Source organism: Neoarius graeffei, chromosome 18 (assembly GCF_027579695.1).
Source record: "Neoarius graeffei isolate fNeoGra1 chromosome 18, fNeoGra1.pri, whole genome shotgun sequence".
In the NCBI taxonomy this organism is placed as follows: Eukaryota; Metazoa; Chordata; class Actinopteri; order Siluriformes; family Ariidae; genus Neoarius; species Neoarius graeffei.
Window position 1 is genome coordinate 31,118,797 of NC_083586.1, and position 22,093 is coordinate 31,140,889.

At 41.4% G+C, this 22,093-nt stretch overlaps 1 protein-coding gene and 1 non-coding gene across 2 annotated transcripts in view; one reads left to right on the plus strand and one right to left on the minus strand.

The window, feature by feature from the left end:
• LOC132866099 (POU domain, class 2, transcription factor 1-like) overlaps positions 1 to 22,093 on the minus strand; it is a 59,030-nt gene that overhangs the window by 29,289 nt on the left and 7,648 nt on the right. The window lies entirely within an intron of this gene.
• On the plus strand, positions 5,085 to 5,156 carry trnag-ucc (transfer RNA glycine (anticodon UCC)). The gene has a single exon. It is a non-coding gene; the product is annotated as a tRNA-Gly (tRNA).

The following is a 22,093-nucleotide window of genomic DNA, read 5'->3' on the forward strand; positions in this document are numbered from 1 at the left end:
TGGCACTCCTTTATTAGTCTCCCACTGCGCTTGTTTTCAGACAGAAATTTCCCATGAATCCTCATATATACCTATACAGACCATTTCAAAACTTAAGTGTTTTCTGCTTTAAAAAAAAAAAAAAAACCTTACAAATGAATGAGGGATGAGGTGATGAATAGGGCTGTAATGATATGCGTATCGAAATCGCGATACGCAGAGCCACGATCCGTATCGCGATACAAGAAGGCAGAATCGTGGTACACCCTTTCAAACTTCTCCTCAGCCTAAAAACAGAGGCGCTTCCAAACTTCAATTAATGAATACTTTACTTTTTATTTAAATTACATTTTAAACTTACTTAAATTACTTTTATTTTTTTTTATATCTATTAGCAAGTCGTTTTTTCGCCGACCTGCGACAATCTTCTGCGAGTCACGCAACGTCCACACTCGCCACTGGCAGAGCATTCATTTCTTTGAAGCGCTCGCCATTCTGGTTGCGACGCGGGGAGCGAATCTGTAAACAAGCAGCTCACTGGCTGGCTAGGTGTGCCACAAGCCAATCACAATCACTTGACCGGAAAGGCATGCAGTGTTGCCAGATTGGGCGGGTTTAGGTGCTTTTTGGCTGGTTTTGAACATATTTTGGGGTGGAAAACGTTAGCAATATCTGGCAACACTGAAGGCATGTCTGCTTGAGCGGAAGCCTTCTGCGGCAGTTACATTTTGACACGCGAGCAATGTTTCACCATAAAAATTCCGTAATTTCCATCTGTTTTCCGCGATCACAGAAAATCATTGGCCCTATGAGAGTGAGACAGTGAGAGAGCCACCCCCCCAAAAAAAAATCTTAACGGATTTACACGATTTGGAAAAATGACTTTTTCAGAACTGAAAAAAACAGAGCTTCCGGCTCAACAGTATTATTTTGAGAAATAAAACAGTCTTTGGATATACATTTGTTCATTTTTGCATACATATTACTCATTCTCTGCAGTGGTCTGAATTATGTGTGTTATTAAATAGTTAATATAAGTAAGTAATTGTTAAGTCAAATTTACTACTTTAAAAAAACATTTAAAAAAAAATCGTGGGCGTATCGAATCGTGGGTCAAAAATCGCGATACGAATCGAATCGTGAGTTGGGTGTATCGTTACAGCCCTAGTGATGAATGATACGATGAAAAATAGCTACTTTCATCTCTGCTGTCTTTATCCATTATCCCAGCAGCAGACAGCTCCGTCATTCAACATGATTTCCAAACAGTCTCACAGCGATAATGTATTTTGTAGCTAGGGCAATAACGCAGTTGATTAGGTGGTCTGGGACACAAGACATGTTTGCGTTCACACTACAAATGTGACGTGGTCTAATGCATCCAAGACCATCTCTGAATGCGGTTCGAGTGATAGAAAATCACAGTGCGTCTTTGAGACATATTTGACCCTGCTCACACTTGTACTTCGTGCTGTCCACCCATGACGCACGTGAACCCTCTGGGGTCTGAGGGTATTTTCTGGCACTCTAATGATTTTGGCATGCTCTGATTTTGTTGTCAGTTTCAACAAATCTGAACAATATTTTCAAAAAAGTCATATGACTTTTGTATTCAGCACAAGTTCAGCTACAGTAATATCTATGTTGCATGTATGTCATGCCTAATTAAAAAAAACAGAAGATAAATGAGGATGGTGTAAAAAGCAGTTTTAGAACAGTGTTAGAATGCGTGAAAAAAAACATGACCTTTCCCATTGTGTCGAACCGTTTTGGTCACTTGAGGTGATTCTGTTCAGTTTTAGGAATGGATCAAGCACAAATTTAAATCTGCTCCACTGATTTGGACAATTAACTGGCCATGAAAAAAGTTTATGTCCTATCGTTTCGGGATAAAGGGTTGGCAGTGGGAGGGGTATTCAACACAACACATCTCAAAAAAGTTGGGACAAGGCCATGTTTGCCACTGTGAGACATCCCCTTTTCTCTTTACAACAGTCTGTAAACGTCTGGGGACTGAGGAGACAAGTTGCTCAAGTTTAGGGATAGGAATGTTAACCCATTCTTGTCTAACGTAGGATTCTAGTTGCTCAACTGTCTTAGGCCTTTTTTGTCGTATCTTCCGTTTTATGATGCGCCAAATGTTTTCTATGGGTGAAAGATCTGGACTGCAGGCTGGCCAGTTCAGTACCCGGACCCTTCTTCTACGCAGCCATGATGCTGTAATTGATACAGTATGCGGTTTGGCATTGTCATGTTGGAAAATGCAAGGTCTTGCCTGAAAGAGACGTCATCTGGATGGGAGCATATGTTGCTCTAGAACCTGGATATACCTTTCAGCATTGATGGCGTCTTTCCAGATGTGTAAGCTGCCCATGCCACACGTACTAATGCAACCCCATACCATCAGAGATGCAGGCTTCTGAACTGAGTGCTGATAACAACTTGGGTCGTCCTTCTCCTCTTTAGTCCGAATGACACGGCATCCCTGATTTCCATAAAGAACTTCACATTTTGATTCGTCTGACCACAGAACAGTTTTCCACTTTGCCACAGTCCATTTTAAATGAGCCTTGGCCCAGAGAAGACGTCTGCGCTTCTGGATCATGTTTAGATACGGCGGCTTCTTTGAACTGTAGAGTTTTAGCTGGCAACGGCGGATGGCACGGTGAATTGTGTTCACAGATAATGTTCTCTGGAAATATTCCTGAGCCCATTTTGTGATTTCCAATACAGAAGCATGCCTGTATGTGATGCAGTGCCGTCTAAGGGCCCGAAGATCACGGGCACCCAGTATGGTTTTCCGGCCTTGACCCTTACGCACAGAGATTCTTCCAGATTCTCTGAATCTTTTGATGATATTATGCACTGTAGATGATGATATGTTCAAACTCTTTGCAATTTTACACTGTCGAACTCCTTTCTGATATTGCTCCACTATTTGTCGGCACAGAATTGGGGGGATTGGTGATCCTCTTCCCATCTTTACTTCTGAGAGCCGCTGCCACTCCAAGATGCTCTTTTTAACCCAGTCATGTTAATGACCTATTGCCAATTGACCTAATGAGTTGCAATTTGGTCCTCCAGCTGTTCCTTTTTTGTACCTTTAACTTTTCCAGCCTCTTATTGCCCGTCTCATCTTTTTTGAGATGTGTTGCTGTCATGAAATTTCAAATGAGCCAATATTTGGCATGAAATTTCAAAATGTCTCACTTTCGACATTTGATATGTTGCCTATGTTCTATTGTGAATACAGTATCAGTGTTTGAGATTTGTAAATTATTGCATTCTGTTTTTATTTACAATTTGTACTTTGTCCCAACTTTTTTGGAATCGGGGTTGTACTATGATTGGAGTAATTATAACGTATTTGATGATCGGACACATTGTCGCATGGTGTTGCTGGGATGTTTTCACGGAGAAAAGATCGTTTTGAGGAAGACTGCATGTTGTGCAGTAGCATACAAGTGCATGGCCCAAGTGTGACTTGGGGTTCAATCGGCATTTCGGTAAGGGGGTGCACGCCGAGAGCAAGAGGGCGCAGCGCCCCTGTTCCCCGGTTTAGACGAAAGCATGGATTAACACCAGATGTAAATGGGCCATTTATCAAGGATTAAGCCTGAGCTGTGGTGGATGGTTCTGTACTACTGTGTACAGAAACAAATCAAACAAGAGAAGCATTGTGAAGAAATGATTGGGAGACTCGGGCAGTAAATTTTGTCTGTTCTGCAAAGAGAACTGGAGCCACAGTGCAAAGAAAGGTAGCTATTTCTAGACCATATGTCACCAGGAATCATTCGTTTTTAGTTTTGCTTTTTCTAACAACCAATTTCTTACAGAAGCATTATTATTATTAAAATAGTTTCCTCTCAATCAGTGGCTGCTGTTCATCTTTCTTCCTCCTACTTGTTGTAGAGGTGCCTACAGTTGTTAAACCGCTCACACTACATGCACTACAAAAACCCTCCAAATAGGTGCAACATTAACAAAAAATATTAGACAGAACTTAAACCCTCATGTATTTTTCCTCAACTTAAAGATGAGGAAACACCTCCGACGGTAAAGTGAAAGTTGCGTAATCATCACAAATGTAATCAACTACAAACATCATTGATTACTGGAACAGTTTAAACTTTGTAGGGACAGTAACTGCACCGTTACACTGCACAAGCCTGATCGATAACCTTCACATCGACCAACACACCCATCGCCAAAGGAAGCTTATCTGCTGGAAGCCTGAATAAGGTGCGTTTATTCCTCAAATGTTCCCTTTGAAAAATGATAGCTTTAATAAGTTCCTTAAAAAGCACAGTAGAGCTGTGATCAGGATCTGGAAACTGAGTGAGTTATCACGGTCACAGACTGAGGATGGAGATGAATTACCATTCATGGTTAAACATAGTCCAAGTGAGAAATTTGTTAACACCGATTTTGCTACAGGACCAGCAGCAGATGAACTTCCTGTGATTATTTTATTCAGTCAGGGACTATTAATAGACTTCAGCTCCAAATATAATTCTTAATTAGGAAAATGACCCAGACAGACTCAACGCGCTGGACTTAAAAAGACAATACAATGTATGGCATATTAAAGCAAGACATCGATTTTATTGGCTTATGAAAGGTAGATGTCCCGGGGGGGAGCAGCCACCACCACCATGGTATAAGATCTAGACTCTGGCATATTGCTGCTACTTTTGTTTTTTTGAACAGGAACTCCATGCTATCTAGAGCCTTTTCGACAGCCAATACTAGAAGTCGACGGGGAATTTTCTGCAACGACAGGCTTCAAAATTCCTAGGAGAGAAACTTATGATGAAACAAAAACGAGTCACGTTAGTTGCACTGGCAGAACAAAAACGCCAGTGGACGAGTAGGGACCCCAAGTAACACAATAAGCCTGTATCCCATGTTTGCTCTACCTTATTTCTGAAGTGGGACAGGATTTGCTGCTCAGAAGCAATAGCGCACTCCCATTGGCCAGCGCGTGGCATGGCAACCAACCATCGTCCTTGTTTCATACTACAGCTACGTTCAGCTGTAGCAACAGAATAAAAATTGGCCTCCACTTACAACTTAGCATCTGTACGTTGGACTGCCTTGTCTGTGTATTGGTGGTATAGTGGTTAGTATAGCTGCCTTCCAAGCAGTTGACCCAGGTTCGATTCCTGGCCAACGCAACATAGATTTGGGCAGCACGGTGGTGTAGTGGTTAGCACGGTCGCCTCACAGCAAGAAGGTTCTGGGTTCTGTGTGGAGTTTGCATGTTCTCCCCGTGTCTGCGTGGGTTTCCCCCACAGTCCAAAGACATGCAGTTAGGTTAACATGAGCAAGACACCTAACTCCCAACTGCTCCCCAGGCGCTGTTAGCATGGCTCCCCACTGCTCTGGGTATGTGCGCGCGCTCATTGCTCACGTGTGCGCGTGCATCAGGGCTTTACATTAGCACCCACCCACCCGCCAAATGCAGGTAAAATTCGGCTTTGGCGGGTAATGACTTTAGTCATTAAAAAGACACTAGCCACTTTGGCGGGTGGTTTATTCTGTGGTATGACAATATATTTTCATTGTACTTTTCTCTGAAGGCATCTGATATAATAAATGTATTGCAATGTAATATTGCACACCTACAACTCCCATGAGCACCTGCATAAACATTCTGACATGTTAAAATTGTTTAGAACGTTCGTTAACGTCTCAGATAAAATCAGTGATACGGTAACCTGCGGTTAATGAACTAAGCAACAAAAGTTGCTGACGACTGACAAGCGCACTATGTGGCGGCATACAGCTGGAGTTTCAAACCCTGCTGCTCAGGAAAAAAAGGGGCAGAGATGGTCAGGGCCGGAGGCAGCATTTTAAAATCACCGAGGTCCATGATGCGCAAAGTGCGCGCCGAAAAATTTCGACATATTTAAATGAGAGGTGAATTACACGTCACAAGAGATCTATTCCTGAAATTACTTTTAAATGGTGTTTGAACTGAATATCAGTTTTGAAAAAAATCATGTATGTGGCAAGAGTAAGAATAGTTTAAGCTTGTTTAATGGTTTGATCTGGCCCAAGCAATGAGGACAAAAGATACCCTAACCATGTAGCCTATGGAACTAAGATACATTAACAATCTGGCATCCGTTACACCGACACACAAAAAAATTCTGGGGGGGGGGGAATAAATAAAAAATAAAAACACACAGTATACACCATCATGTTTTAGGCAAAGTTATCCAAGGCAAACACAAGTTGAAACTTTCCACTCTAATGCTTTGGCTTATCGAATGATTTATTTTTAAAAATCACAAACAAGGTAGGCTACAACTGCGCCACTTTGAAAATGTAAATTTAACAGCTTCATGAAAGTGCGCTGATGGTTACCATGGAAAGAAAAAAAAAGTCTACTGCACTGCGTTCCTCCGCCGAGTCGCGCGCTCATTCACTTTTGCGTTCTTGGTCTCAGAGTCACGTGCACCAAACAGACACAGAAGTCAGAATCAGCGTTTAACAATTACCAATGCACTTTTTATGGAGACGTTTTAAATGTTCTTTATTTTTTTCATCCAGTTGAATATTTAGCGTACAAATGTATTTTCAGCTCTTAAAAATGACCGAGGTCCGGACCGCGGGGGCCTCAGAGCTGGCTACGGCCATGGAGATGAACAAGACGCTAATAGGAAGATAAGACAGTTCAATGACAAATGGAAGTTCGGGTGAGATTTGCTAGTTCATAGCAAAACCGAAAATACCATGTACTGCGAAGACTGTAGAAAGTCTGGCAAAGACAGGCACCAGCAATTTTAAACTCGAAACTATAAAGGACCACGAAAAGTTAAATGCACACATCGGTAGCATGACATCAAAACAGGCGAAGACGGCTGGTTCACTACAGGACAGCATTGCTTTCAGTCCCTGGCGGTCATGAAGTCGGCTGAGCTGGAGAGGATGGAGCTGCGGTTTAGAAACCTTCACGCGATTGGAAAGAAGTTGATCCCACCCCAGCTATCAACTTACGGCCTGCTGGAAGCCTCAGGTCACGAAGACCATTTTTCATGGACCATTCAGACTCATCTGATGATGAATGTAATGAGGACATTTAATGTCTCTCTACACGTTCTCTCACACACACAATAGATAATATACATAATACTTGCATATCAAAACATCAACTGTTTAAACAGAATACTCTTTTGTCTGAACTCGTTGCATGTTTTCATAGAGGGAGCTACCTTAACAGCACTGAATACTTGAGTGCTACTGTAGAGATGCATTATACGCTGCCATTCATAATTAAAGGAATACTCCGGAGTGAAATGCTTTTTAGGTTGCTACCACAATCACATCAAATCGGTTGTGTTTTGAGAAAATTCGTTTTGTGCGATTTCAACCGGAAAGTGCTAACACGGCAGTGCGCGGGGCATGTCTTTTTGCCGATACAAAATGCTAGTTTGTTTTGAAATGCACAACATACCACAATTGTGCATTTCCAGCGGGATGGGCTCTGCACTCGGCACTCGACTTTTACGGACTGTCCCCTGAAGATGGCGTCTGTAGAAGACCGACTTCAGGTAAGGTCACTGGCTTTGTATTTACTCTTCTACACACTGTCCGTGCACTTGCAGAGCCAGGGACACTTCGTTTTGTTCGTAGGAACCCTCTACTCACTTCCACAGAACCATCACGTTGTTTTGAGCTTTGCAATAGTTTTAAAACTAGCGTTTTGTATCGGCAAAAAGACATGCCCCGCGCACTGCCGTGTTAGCGCTTTCCGGTTGAAATCACAAAAAACGAATTCTCAAAACACAACCGATTGATGTGATTGTGGTAGCAACTCAACGTATGCACTCCCAATAATGCAAAAATAGACCTAAAAAGCATTTCACTCCGGAGTATTCCTTTAAATCTAGATCTTCCGAACTTTCATGCATCATGGTGAAGAAAAACCTGCGGTTTCCTGGCAACAAAATTGTGGCTAGCGAAAAGGCTGAATGGCTAGTGACTCGGGAAAACCACTAGCCACAGTGGCGGGTGAGCAAAAAAGTTAACGTAAAGCCCTGGTGTGCATGTGTGTGTTCACTGCTTCAGATGGGTTAAATGCAAAGAGGAAATTTCACAAGTGTGTGATGAATAAAGTTGTGCTTTCTTTCTGTCTAAGCTACATCAAGATAAGCTTTGAGGACGCTGCAGAACTTTTCATGCAACCTCGTCTGATGAGTTTGTGAGATCTCTAATCGGAGATGCCCAGAAGCACCGGTGGTTTTCTCTGGCTAGACAAATGGTCTGCGCTGACTACTCGAGCCCAGAAAAAAAAAAAAAATTAAATAAAAATTGCCTTTCAATGTTCAAAGCGATTTACATCGTCTCCACTGCCCATAACTTGCTGCAGATCCAGTTATTTCACCACGATTTTCGATTTCGATCCACGATTTTTGATTCTTGTGCTCTGATTGGCTGAGCCAGACCACGTGACCACACTAGCATATGTAACGTTACAGAGTCAGGCAGCGTTTTTTTTTTTTGTAATTTAAATTTAATGGCGGGCGGCATGGTGGTGTAGTGGTTAGCGCTGTCGTCTCACAGCAAGAAGGTCCGGGTTCGAGCCCCGGGGCCGGCGAGGGCCTTTCTGTGCGGAGTTTGCATGTTCTCCCCGTGTCCGCGTGGGTTTCCTCCGGGTGCTCCGGTTTCCCCCACAGTCCAAAGACATGCAGGTTAGGTTAACTGGTGACTCTAAATTGACCGTAGGTGTGAATGTGAGTGTGAATGGTTGTCTGTGTCTATGTGTCAGCCCTGTGATGACCTGGCGACTTGTCCAGGGTGTACCCCGCCTTTCACCCGTAGTCAGCTGGGATAGACTCCAGCTTGCCTGCGACCCTGTAGAAGGATAAAGCAGCTACAGATAATGAGGTGAAATTTAATGGCTTTGAAAAGTCATAATTATAGACCTTTTAATGACTTCCCAAAGCCATAATTATATATTTAGACCTTTTTGCAAGGACAATGCTGCTAAACGTACTCAAAACAACGGCGAAAGACAAAGCTTAGATTTACATTTTCTGTCTTTCATTTTCCAGTACTACATTTAACATGCTGAACAGAACAATGATACCAAATACCTTGCGGCAAAACACAAACACGGAAATTAAGTGATGTACAGTAGTAATTTCTCTTTTATGCTTCGATTTATACGGTTTTTCAAAACTTCACGTGATCACAAAATACTTTGCGTTGATAGAGAAACATGAATACTACATTAAATTTTAAAATGTATTTGTGTCAAGTTTTATGCGCCTGGTAAAGCAGGTCAGTTTGTCGCAAAAAATGTAACGTCCAACAGAAAACTTGCCATTTTAATTCTGACGTGTGTCAAAGTCCAAAAAAAAAAAAAGTCACTAATTGCCAAACAAACAAAACGTCACTTATTAGGTACAGCAATATAAATAAATTGAAAAGAAATGCAAGATTGAAACAAAAAATGTTTGTGGACCAAGATGTATTCCTGGTCATTCACTGCCACGCTCAACCCGCCGTAAGTGTTTTGGACACGCACGGGTCGCAGGGTTTGGTAGCTCACAGCCATGCCGTGGTGAACTTGGGGGAAAGTTTGGGGGAGGAGTACGGGCAAAGTACTTGTCAAGTACAGGTTGCATGCCTGACTTCCTCGAGACGTGGGGAAAAACTGCGCCATTAGCCCGTGGAAAGCGTATGTCTGACGCACGTGATCAGTACGTGTTCAGTGCATATGACTTGCATTTGACCAGTTTCCTGCGCTAGGAGTACGGACCGCACTTGTGAAGCGTGCGTGTGTGTGTGAGAGAGTGACGCAAGCCAGAAGTAGGTATAAAACCAGGGTGTCTGCAGCATTCTGCATCCGTCTTTCGACTGAAGAACAATATCGCTTTGTGCTGCTCCTCAGCTTCCATCATCTGCCTATAAGGGTCCAACTCCCTCGGCCGTTGCGGCGGTATAGCGACAGCCATCTTCTTCCCTTCTACAATGCTACACGTTACATGATCAGTTCCTTCCCAATATATATATATATATATACATATATACACACACACACACACCCAGAGTCTTGCCCCTCGTGTAGCATGCCCGCCACATATAGGGGTCGAAAGTGAGACATACTTCTGTCTTGCGGGCTGCACAAATAGCAAGCGTGGAGTACTTGTGTGGTACTTCTGAGGCACGTCGCTTGTACAATTACCGTGTGTCACTTGCACGTCTTACCGTCATCGCAAAGCCCGTACTAGCCGCGCTGGTGACTTGGTTCAGGCGTACAAAAGGAGTACAGGTCCTGTATGTAGTGTACGCATTCTTGATTTTTCGCAAGACCTGTAGAATTTGCACATGCAGGACCAAAAGTCTCCACGGCCAGTCTGCGACCTCCTACAGCGCTGAACACACGCAAGTGTCGCGCACGGTTTTGGCAAATTTTTTTTTTTACCGTTGATCACCCGTAGTAGCACGTACAGCAGGTTGAGAGTGAGCCTTTAGTCATCCCCCCCCCCAGTTTTTCTTGAGAAAACCTCTAAAGTGCATTTTGCCTCAAAGTTTCTGTGCCATGCTGGAACTAATGGATTTTTCAGCTTCCGTTAGATCTCGTCCATGCTTTCTTCTAAGCAGTCAATTATATCTTCCATAATTTCCCTTCTTTTTAAGATGTACCATGTCATCTTCCAACCTCTCTCTTTTCATTGGCTTTATTTCTTTGTCCTTTTTGTTCCAGTCGGACCCATAGAGGGTTTAAATGATACAGTAGCTGCCGCTGGCTTTGCCTGCGCCTGATCACATGCAGTCGGACTCAAATGACAAAACAGAGGCTGATTTTAAAAATATTTTCCTGTGCTTATGACTGTGTCCTCTGCCATGCATTTGCAAGGCTGCCTTCCCCATATTTCCCAAGCTATATGTTGTCCAACAAAGTTTACATCTAAATGAATACTTGTCGTCCACACGCTCAATCCATGATTTAAACTCATTTGCCAGCCAGTCGTCATGAAATTTACATTTTTTACCTGCAGGCACTGTACCGCCAAGCAATTAGACCTACTGATATAAACAGTCTAGGCCTAGGATTCATGAACAAAACGACCAAAGAATTAGATCTCGATTTTCGTAGAGTTGACCCATGAACTCGAACACAGGCTAGGATAAAGTTACGGTGAACACAAACGCCCATTTGCAATTGCGTCACTACACCACATACACTGCTACTTTCGTAAACGTTCTAGTGAAGATTTCTGAAGCTAGTATCATCTTAGCCTAGTAAACTAGACCCACCTGCCTAGCGGCCAAAAATATTTTTGCCTACGAGTGGGTCTAGCCTCGCACCATATCAACAACACACCCCGGGCATCAAATCGTGCCCGCCAATCACAACGCAAGGTTTTTGTTTGGATTCTTTGGGCGGGCTTTTGCAGGAGTGACAACAAAGCTGCGCGATGCTGGAGAAAGCGCAACAGGAAAGATGGCTACGGCTAGTGAACAGCGCGCGTTTGACTCCGCTTTGGAATCAGTTTTAGAAGAATTAGACTTGGAGTTTTCGTTGAAACATGAGCAGGAAGAGGCTCTCCGCTCATTCCTTTTCAAGAAGGACGTTTTCGCTGTTTTGCCGACCGGCTATGGCAAAAGTCTGATCCACCAGCTGGCTCCGCTCGTAGCCAAAAGGATGGGGCTAGTTTGTGCAGTACGAAGAATTAATAAACAGCTTTGAAACATTACTTTGATTGTTTCTTATTTTCCGTTATTTTAAATTTAAGGGAAATTATTTCACCAAACACCACTAAATAAAAACTCTCAAAAACAGTTTAAGCAAACCCTTGAAAAACACTTAAAAAAAAAAAAAAAAAAAGTGTATGTTAAGTATGTGGTACAGACTCCAAACTTGTGGTCATTATCTCCACACTTCTTAATATCTAGAACCTGTTTATTAATTAATACGCATTTTGAAAAATTATTTATTTCAAGGTCTCCCCCACTGCTTTCTGTCGCTCTGACTACGTCACAGTCACTGTTGCGCTGATTGGTCAGAGCGTTGGCCTATACGCACAGAGACAGTTTGAAAGACAGCGGGTTGTTCCTCCTACACCCTTCGGAAATGTCTACGGATTGAGGCCAGACTAAATATTCACATTTAGTCTGGCTTGCCAGGCTAGTATCATCTGCTTGTCTACCACGATGCTCATTTATGATTTTAGAAGATTCAGTAATTTTTATTTAAATGACTAATAAAATTTAATGACTTAAGGCCCTTAAAAACACACTTTTTATTTAATGAAACCGCAGGAACCCTGACAGCTATTACCAATTTACCACGCCATGCTAATCAGGACTGAACACTGCAAAATTAGGCACAAAGGCTACACGTGCAATAAAATGGCATAAAATAAAGAATTTTCTTGAAATGATTCAAGTCGACTGGTTGCTTTTTCAGAAATTCACGATCTAAAAACCCCTTATTTTAAGAACTTCTTCCCAGCTGCTTTTTTTCCCCCATGCCAAGATCGCACCAGAGGGCCCCAAATTTGCTTCAATATTTAAAATTTTCCAGGGGGAGCATACCCCCGGATCCCCCTAGCAGCTCTTCGCTCAGCCATCAGGCAACCTTCTTTCAATTTCTAGATAATACCCTGAGCAGGAAATGTGTGAAACATGACACGAGCTAATATAATAGGCTATTACATTTTTTTTAATCATCTTGCAGTACAGTGACCTAAGAAATCAGAAACCGATGAGAAACAGGAAACAATTTACCAGATGATAAAATGCTAATTCCAGCTCAGGTTTCACGTTTAGCTGTGATGCAGCAGAGCTGTTTCTGTGAATCTCTGAATGGTAGGATCATGTTCTCCACGGTAATACCTGCAGCTCTTTGTTAAGCGATGTAAAGCCAGCAAATTTGGGCACAATGGCGTAGGGCGTGTCTGAGCCAGCACATGGCACACGTGTTGGGAATTTCCTGCCAATTCTATTCAGACAGCAAATTCTTGCAATCCCTGTGAAGCCCCCAGGACCTACAATGTCTTATGCAAATTTGTTAATTTAAGCAGTTCATTGGCCAGTTAGGTTACTGGAACCAACAGTCAAAGCTGTAAGAATATTATAAAAAAAAGAGTCATGTTTTAGAGTCAGTCACATTTTGTACCAACAGCATTGAATTTAAATTCTTTCCTAGACGACTTTGAAATAGGATTACTTTATATATTTAAAAAAACCTTATTCAATCTAAATATATCTGACAGGTTAACATGCATACTCATCTTTTTATAGATTATCTATTATGCATCTTCATACGCGTTAGACTGCAAACTGGAAGTCAAATTAGCACACTTCACTCCGTTTTCAGATTCTGGCTGAAAGAAAAAGTACTCCGAGGACTTTCAGCAAACAGAACTTGTGTGAGTCAACTAATGAATATGAATAAACTGTTTGGCTCTTCTTATGAATATTCATGCACAGTGGGTGGTCTCTATGAAGAGTTGGAGAGGCAGAAAGGATACTCTCCAAGAGCTTATTAGTCATGCAAAGATTTTCATAACAAAACCCACTTGAAATGCAGTTCATATCATTGAAAAACACCACAAAAATACTTGAAAACAGCAAGACGTATAATCCTTAAGGGACCTCCTCAAGCCAGGAGGGTGCAACTGTGATACGAATACACAAAATAATTTAATAACCACAATCCTTTCACACGATGCATAGCAACATTAGATTTTAGCCATTTTTTCCAACCGCTAATTTTGATTTAAAAACAAAGATAATATAGAAATAAACTTCCACGTAACTATTCCAGCAGGGCTACACATCTTGCTGATCATGTCGGCGGTACCTCCAAATGGATTATTTTGAACCACTAAAAACAGGACACTAAATAATGCATTGTAAATTAATAGAAACTATTAATGGAAGCAAAGAAAAAAAACGGCTTAGAAACATTTCTGTATTTACTCGCCGATAAATTGCAATGAATATGCATGATATGCAAACTGGAAGCATCTTCCTGTTGTGTGTTGCTCTGAATGCATTTTCACCCAAACTGATACCTAGGGCTGATTTAGAAATCCTGGAAGATGTATGAAAACGTACCCAAAACAATCCTAAGACAATCTTCAACCAATTAGCACAGAAGCAAAATGGAGCACCTTGAAGATCAGTGGTGTATTAATGAAGGCTTGAGGGAAACACCTTCAAACCACTTGCAAACAATGATCTCAATGATTTAATATGGGGGGGAAGCATACGCACACTTGGGAATCCAAAGCGAGGAATAAAAAACAAAATATAGGCATTATCTGATCCAAAAGTGCACTATACAGTGCCTTCCATAATTTTGGGCACCCCTTGTAAAGATTAGTAAAAAAGGTTGGAGAGAAAAAAAAAAGGGGGGGGGGGAGAAATCCAGCCTTTGTCTCAATTAAATTTATTCAGAGAATTAAAAAAAACAATCCCTCATCAAGGGAATTATTTTCAACAAAAACACACGCCACTTTTATTGGTACCCCAATTATAATGAACACAACGTAACTGAAGCATGTTTCCCATTTAAATTGTACATGTTTGAGTTGATTGGAGTGTGTAGGAACTTCCAAGCTGTAACCCATGACTTCCTGATTAACTGAGGAACAAATATGAGGCGACACAGAGGACAAATTCCTTCACTCATCCATCAACATGGGAAAGATAAGAGCGGACAAACCAAATGAAGTGGGTTGACCTTCATAAGTCAGGAAATGGTTCTAATTTAAAAAACAAAGCTACTTGCCTGAAAATGCCCATTTCTACTGTTAGGGCAATAATAAAGTGGACACCAACTGGAACTGTTACAAAATTGCTTGGAAGAGGACCCAAGTTTATTTTATCCCCATGGACAGTGAGGATGATGGTAAGAGAGGCAAAATACACACACACACACACACACACTGTAGCCCTCGGCCTCTCGCCTATTACATAGCTAGGGTTACAGTAGGGGGCTAGTCCTCTGGTAACTGCGAGAGTTTGACTCCCCACTCACATCTGTATTGCAGCCAGGGCTTTGAACCAGAATTTTTTTCCTATTGGTTCGTTCCGAACAAAAACGGAATTTTAACGTTTCCGGTTTTGGGTTCCACCATTAAATAGACGTTCCCGAACCGGTTAGAACAAAAAAAATTTTGTTCCCGGAACGGTTAATTACGTTCCCTGTCAGCTGTTTAACAAATGGCTATAAAATTATGTCTCTGTCTCATCCAGCTTAAGCCAAATGTAGGCTAATTCTATTACAACCTTCATTAAATAAGAAATAATTCAAAACAATTATTTCAAATGTTGGCGATTTGGATTCTCAGTATGTCTTCCCATCTACACAAACAGAAAAAGTGCCAAAAATGAAAGAGAATTCGTTTAGTGTGTTAACAAAGGCTAGTCAGGCCCTATGCATTGATAGGCTAACAGAGGTTAACGTCATTTAATGTTCGCGAGCCTCTCATTAACGTGGACAAATATATTGATATCGTGTTTGAAATTGACGTTTTCGAATAACGATAGACTGCAATATTTACCTCTTATTTAAGATGTGGAGACGTGATAGTAGTCCACCCTCCCGCTCTCTACATTCAGTCAGCGAACGTCACACAGGAAGTGAACCCCAGCGGGTCATAGAAACTTAGGCAGGAGAAGAATGACTTTATTTGTAGGCTACGGAAACTTTGAGGAACGAAATAAAAACCGGTATTAACCGGTTACCATTATTTTTAATAAGCGTTTCTGTTCCGGAACATAAAAAATAAAAGTTTCTGGTTTCGTTTCTGTTCCATGTGAAATAGAAAAAGTTCCCGGTTTTCGTTTTCGTTCCTTGAACCGGTTCAAAGCTCTGATTGCAGCATGCCTTGCCAGACAGCAGTAGGTACCATTTTTATGACGGTCTTTAGTATAACCCAACCATGAATAGAACTCTCAATCGAGAGGTGGACACTAGGCCAAAAGTTTGGGCACCCCTGGTCAAAATTGCTGTTACTGTGAACAGTTAAGCAAGTTGAAGATGAAATTATCTCCAAAAGGCATAAAGATGCTTCGTTCCCTTTATATTTTAAGCAAAAACAATTTATTTTCATCTTTTACATTTTCAAAATGACAAAAAAGGCCCAAAGCAAAAGTATGGGCACCCTGCATGGTTAGTACCTAGTAACACCCTCTTTAGTAAGTATCACAGCTTGTAAACGCTTTTTGTAGCCAGCTAATAATCTTTCAGTTCTTACCTGGGGGATTTTCACACATTCGTCCTTGCAAAAGGCTTCCAGTTCTACAAGTTTTTTGGGCTGTCTTGCATGCACTGCTCTTTTGAGATCTATCCACAGATTTTCAATGATGTTTAGGTCAGGGGACTGTGAGGGCCAGGGCAAAACCTTCAGCTTGGGCCTCTTGCAGTATTCCATTGTAGATTTTGAGGTGTGTATTGGATCATCGTCTTATTGTAGGACCCATCCTCTTTTTAACTTCAACTTTTTTACAGATGGTGTGATGTTTGCTTCCAGAATTTGCTGGTATTTATTCAAATCCATGCTTCCCTCCACCAATGAAATGTGCCCTGTGCCACTGGCTGCAACACAACCCCAAAGCATGATCGATCCACACCCATGCTTCAGAGTTGGAGAGGTGTTCTTTTCCTGGAATTTGGCACCCTTTTTTCTCCAAACATACCTTTGCACATTGTGGCCAAAAAGTTCTATTTTGATTTCATCAGTCCACAGGACTTGTTTCCAAAATGCATCAGGCTTATTTAGATGCTCATTTGCAAACTTCAGACACTGAATTTTGTGGCTAGGACGCAGGAACGGTTTTCTTCTGATGACTCTTCCATGAAGGTCATATTTGTTCAGGTGTCGCTGCATAGTAGAACAGTGCACCACCACTCCAGGGTCTGCTAAATCTTTCTGAAGGTCTTTTGCAGTCAAACAGGGGGTTTTATTTGCCTTTCTAGCAATCCAACGAGCAGTTCATTCAGAAAGTTTTCATCTTCCAGACCTCACCTTGATCTCCACTGTTTCTGTTAACTACCATTTCTTAATAACATTACAATCTGAGGAAACAGCTACCTGAAAACACTTTGCTACGTTCTTGTAGCCTTCTCCTGCTTTGTGAGCATCAATTATTTTATTATTCAGAATGCGAGGGAGTTCATGGCTGTTGATTTTAGGGACAAGTTTGAGGAGTCAGAGAATTTACACAGCTTTGAAATCTGCATCATCTGACCTTTCCCAATGAAGAATTTGAACAAGCCACAGCTCAATAACTAACTAAGGTCTGGAACCTTGGTAAAAGTTACCTGAGAACTCAAATGTATTGGGGTGCCCAAACTTTCACATGGTGTTCCTTTTCTTTTTCACTCTCCAATTGTACAAAACAAAAATACACAAATCTTGCAGAAAACGCTGAAATGTATCATCTTTACCTTTATGCTTTCTGGTGATCAGTTCATCTTCTGCTCACTTAACTATTCACAGTAACAGACATTTTCAGTAAGGGTGCCCAAACTTTTGCATGCCACTGTGTGATATAAAAATCCTCAAGGATCACTGTTGAATTACAAGAAAAAGTAAAATCTTGTGGCTTCCAAGTCCACCATCAGACGCCACCTCCATGCCAACAGATTTGGAAGGTCTGCAGGAAAAAAAAACAAAAAACAAACAAACAAAAAAAAAAAAAAACACACAACCTTTTCTGTCAGTGAACCACAAACACAAGCGCCTGAAGTTTGCAAAAACACTACAACTTTGATCAGAACCGTGTTCTGATGCAACAAAAATGGAGCTTTTTTGGCAATAAACACTCAAGGTGGGTTTGGTGTTAAAAGGATGGCTCTAATGAAAAGAACCCGAGCCCAACTGTAAAATACGGTGGAAGTTCTGTGATGTTTTGAAGCTGTTTTTCCTCCAAAAGGCCCTGGAAACCTTGTTCGGGTACACGGCATCATGGACTCCATGAAATACCAGGACATTTTAGATCAAACTCTGCCTGCCTCTGCCAGGAAACTTAAACTGGGTCGTCACTGGATCTTCCAGCAGGACAAATGATCCGAAGCATATGTCCAAATAAACACAAAAATGGTTCGCTGAGCACAGAATCAAACTTCTGCCAGGGCCATCTCAGTCCCCTGACCTGAACCCCATTGAAAACCAGTGGGCTGAGCTGAAGAGGAGTGTGTACACGAGAGGGTCGAGGACTCTGGATGATCGGGAGATTGTGTAAAAAGGAAATGTTTCCGAGACCCTGCTTTGTATCCCCAACTTTTTTTTTTTTCAAAGGGTTATAGGAGAAAACTCTGCTGTTTTACAAAGTATTAAATATGGGGGGGGGGGGGGGGGGGGGGGGGGGGGGGCAATAATAGTGGCACCTGCGTTTTTGTTCAATATTTACCCATAAGGGATTTTTCTCTGAACAAATTTCAATTAAAAGGTTGGATTGTTCTCATTTTCTTCAGTGTGAGATGAAGCAACGTCACCATATTTTTTTTCACATCCATTCGATGCTACAGTCGAATCTTTTAGTTTTCTATATGACACTATAGCAGTTTCTCTCAACCAGTGGGCTTCTTTTGAGTGTACTTCTTGGTTTTAATAACTTGCTTGTTTTCGGTATACAAACATGGCAATAAGTTATTGTGTTCATGAACCAGACTCCACTTTTGGATCATTAATCCCTTTTGACTGAGAGTGACCTGCATGCAGGGTTTGGCTTCTGGCACATCCATACAGTTTTAAATACAACACTTACAATTAAAAACAGTTTTTATTGTATTTAATTAATTCCTGGATTCCCATCTGTAATAGGGAGTGATGTTGCATCCCATTAATACACTTTACAATAGATTATTAAATTCTAATACAACCCCGATTCCAAAAAAGTTGGGACAAAGTACAAATTGTAAATAAAAACGGAATGCAATGATGTGGAAATTTCAAAATTCCATATTTTATTCAGAATAGAACATAGATGACATATCAAATGTTTAAACTGAGAAAATGTATCATTTAAAGAGAAAAATTAGGTGATTTTAAATTTCATGACAACAACACATCTCAAAAAAGTTGGGACAAGGCCATGTTTACCACTGTGAGACATCCCCTTTTCTCTTTACAACAGTCTGTAAACGTCTGGGGACTGAGGAGACAAGTTGCTCAAGTTTAGGGATAGGAATGTTAACCCATTCTTGTCTAATGTAGGATTCTAGTCTCTCAACTGTCTTAGGTATTTTTGTTGTATCTTCCGTTTTATGATGCGCCAAATGTTTTCTATGGGTGAAAGATCTGGACTGCAGGCTGGCCAGTTCAGTACCCGGACCCTTCTTCTACGCAGCCGTGATGCTGTAATTGATGCAGTATGTGGTTTGGCATTGTCATGTTGGAAAATGCAAGGTCTTCCCTGAAAGAGACGTCATCTGGATGGGAGCATATGCTGCTCTAGAACCTGGATATACCTTTCAGCATTGATGGTGTCTTTCCAGATGTGTAAGCTGCCCATGCCACACGCACTAATGCAACCCCATACCATCAGAGATGCAGGCTTCTGAACTGAGCGCTGATAACAACTTGGGTCGTCCTTCTCCTCTTTAGTCCGAATGACACGGCGTCCCTGATTTCCATAAAGAACTTCAAATTTTGATTCGTCTGACCACAGAACAGTTTTCCACTTTGCCACAGTCCATTTTAAATGAGCCTTGGCCCAGAGAAGACGTCTGCGCTTCTGGATCATGTTTAGATACGGCTTCTTCTTTGAACTATAGAGTTTTAGCTGGCAACGGTGGATGGCACGGTGAATTGTGTTCACAGATAATGTTCTGTGGAAATATTCCTGAGCCCATTTTGTGATTTCCAATACAGAAGCATGCCTGTATGTGATGCAGTGGCGTCTAAGGGCCCGAAGATCACGGGCACCCAGTATGGTTTTCCGGCCTTGACCCTTACGCACAGAGATTCTTCCAGATTCTCTGAATCTTTTGATGATATTATGCACTGTAGATGATGAGATGTTCAAACTCTTTGCAATTTTACACTGTCAAACTCCTTTCTGATATTGCTCCACTATTTGTCGGTGCAGAATTAGGGAGATTGGTGATCCTCTTCCCATCTTTACTTCTGAGAGCCGCTGCCACTCCAAGATGCTCTTTTTATACCCAGTCATGTTAATGACCTATTGCCAATTGACCTAATGCAGGGCTCAAAATTCTTTTTTTTTTTCACCAGCCAGCCGGACTAGTTACCTTCCAAAGTAACTAGCCAAACAGAAAATCAACTAGCCAAAATTTGTTCATGTATGAATTTTACTTCTGTCAAAAATAATGCAAAAGAGAGTAGTTACCATTGTTCATGACTAATGTGCATTTATTTCAAGACTCGAGTGTTTTGATACTGTTGTTAAATACATAAATGAGAACACAGAGCACCATAATATCAACAAATAATATATTGGAAAACTTGGCAACTTGGCATATGAGTATTGAAAGCAAATATACAGTACTTACTATCATGACTATAGCACCCAAAATATGTCCTACATGCTTTCTGTATTTAACCATTTATATGAGAGAGAAAGCATTAGGAGCTTCATATCGACTAGGAATCAACTTGAAAAAAATTAATCATTCCATAAAAATCGTATCGCAGCCAAGGCCTACCCTGCTCCCACGTTTGCTTATAAGTCCTTTGTCGTTTCTGCTTCTCATGCGCTTTATCGGCGGCCTTTTTCTCCTCTTCAGACCGAGGTCGCTTTGTCCCCGTCTCTGGCGGTTTCTGTACACCTTTCAGAAAATTCCACATCGCAACGTAGCTTTGGCAGATGTAGATGTGAACAACAACAAAAACGTGTTTAAATGGGTGATAATGTGGCCACATCTATTCAATTTGATAACGCGATGTGGCAGCGGGGGTGTGGCCAAGCGTCAGTCTGTGAATGGAGTGGTGGAGTAAGTGATGGAATCATTGCACCTGATGGGGATTAACCTGTGTTTGTGTATCTTTATAAAAGGCTGAAAAGCTTGCAATAAATAGATCATTGAGAACTCAGTTCTGGCCTGCCGTGCTTCTGTGCTCCACCCACCTGGTCCAATACTACACGCGATTACTGCGATATTCAACGAGATGCGTTATATGCATGCGCAGTAGTGAAAAAACTGACAGCCTGACTCGTACATGATACGATTCGGAATTCTTCGGTAGTTTCCGTCCTGCCAATAAACACATTGATTAACACAGACACGGCACGCGCTTAATATGTGGCAGCTTTAGTTGACGGTGTCTGAATCTTCGCTTCATATATATATATATATATATATATATATATATATATATATATATATATATATATATATATATATATTTATATTTATATATTTTATTTTCAACTAGGGATGTTAACCGATGACCGTTTGACCGAATCAACGTCAACCGGTTAATTTTTTTTGGTTGTCGGTTAAAAAAAAAAAAATCGTTTTGAAGCTGCCGATTTTGGAGTGGAGAACCTGGAATTCTGTGCTGTAAACGCTTGGGGCATGCCATGCGGTGTAAGGACAACAGCTGACAAATCAGAAACACCCATTCAGTCATGTCCCGCCCTCCCGCCCCAGTTGAAGACAGCTGCCACTCGGCAAAAGAAAAGTGTAGACACAGGCTTTTTAGCTTACAAATTACTATTATTATTTTTTAATTATTTTTAGAAGGCACATCAAGTTTAGTCCTGCCTTGGCCAGTGCATTCTGAAAGTATGTTTTGGTCTGTAGCCAACAATGCATGTTATTGCAGATCATATCTCTCCACACAAACTAAAGGCGCAGATGCCGACTTTTTCACGGCTGAATCGTGCAGATCCGATTTTTTTTTGGGGGGGCGTTGGAGTGTCTGAATAATCTCATCAGAGTAAATTCTGTATTAAAATTACTAAATAAGCAAATGCCGTTACAGTTCATGAAACATAGGAAGTATGGGAAGAAAACAGTAAATCCAGGCATGCAAACTGGTCAGGGGTGAAAAAGGTGAGAAGGGTGCACGGACACACGGCACGCGCACAAAAGTACATTTCGTAGTCTACGTTACAAAAAAAATTGCAACCAGTGACATCTTGAATTTAATGCAGTACAAAATAACTTTCC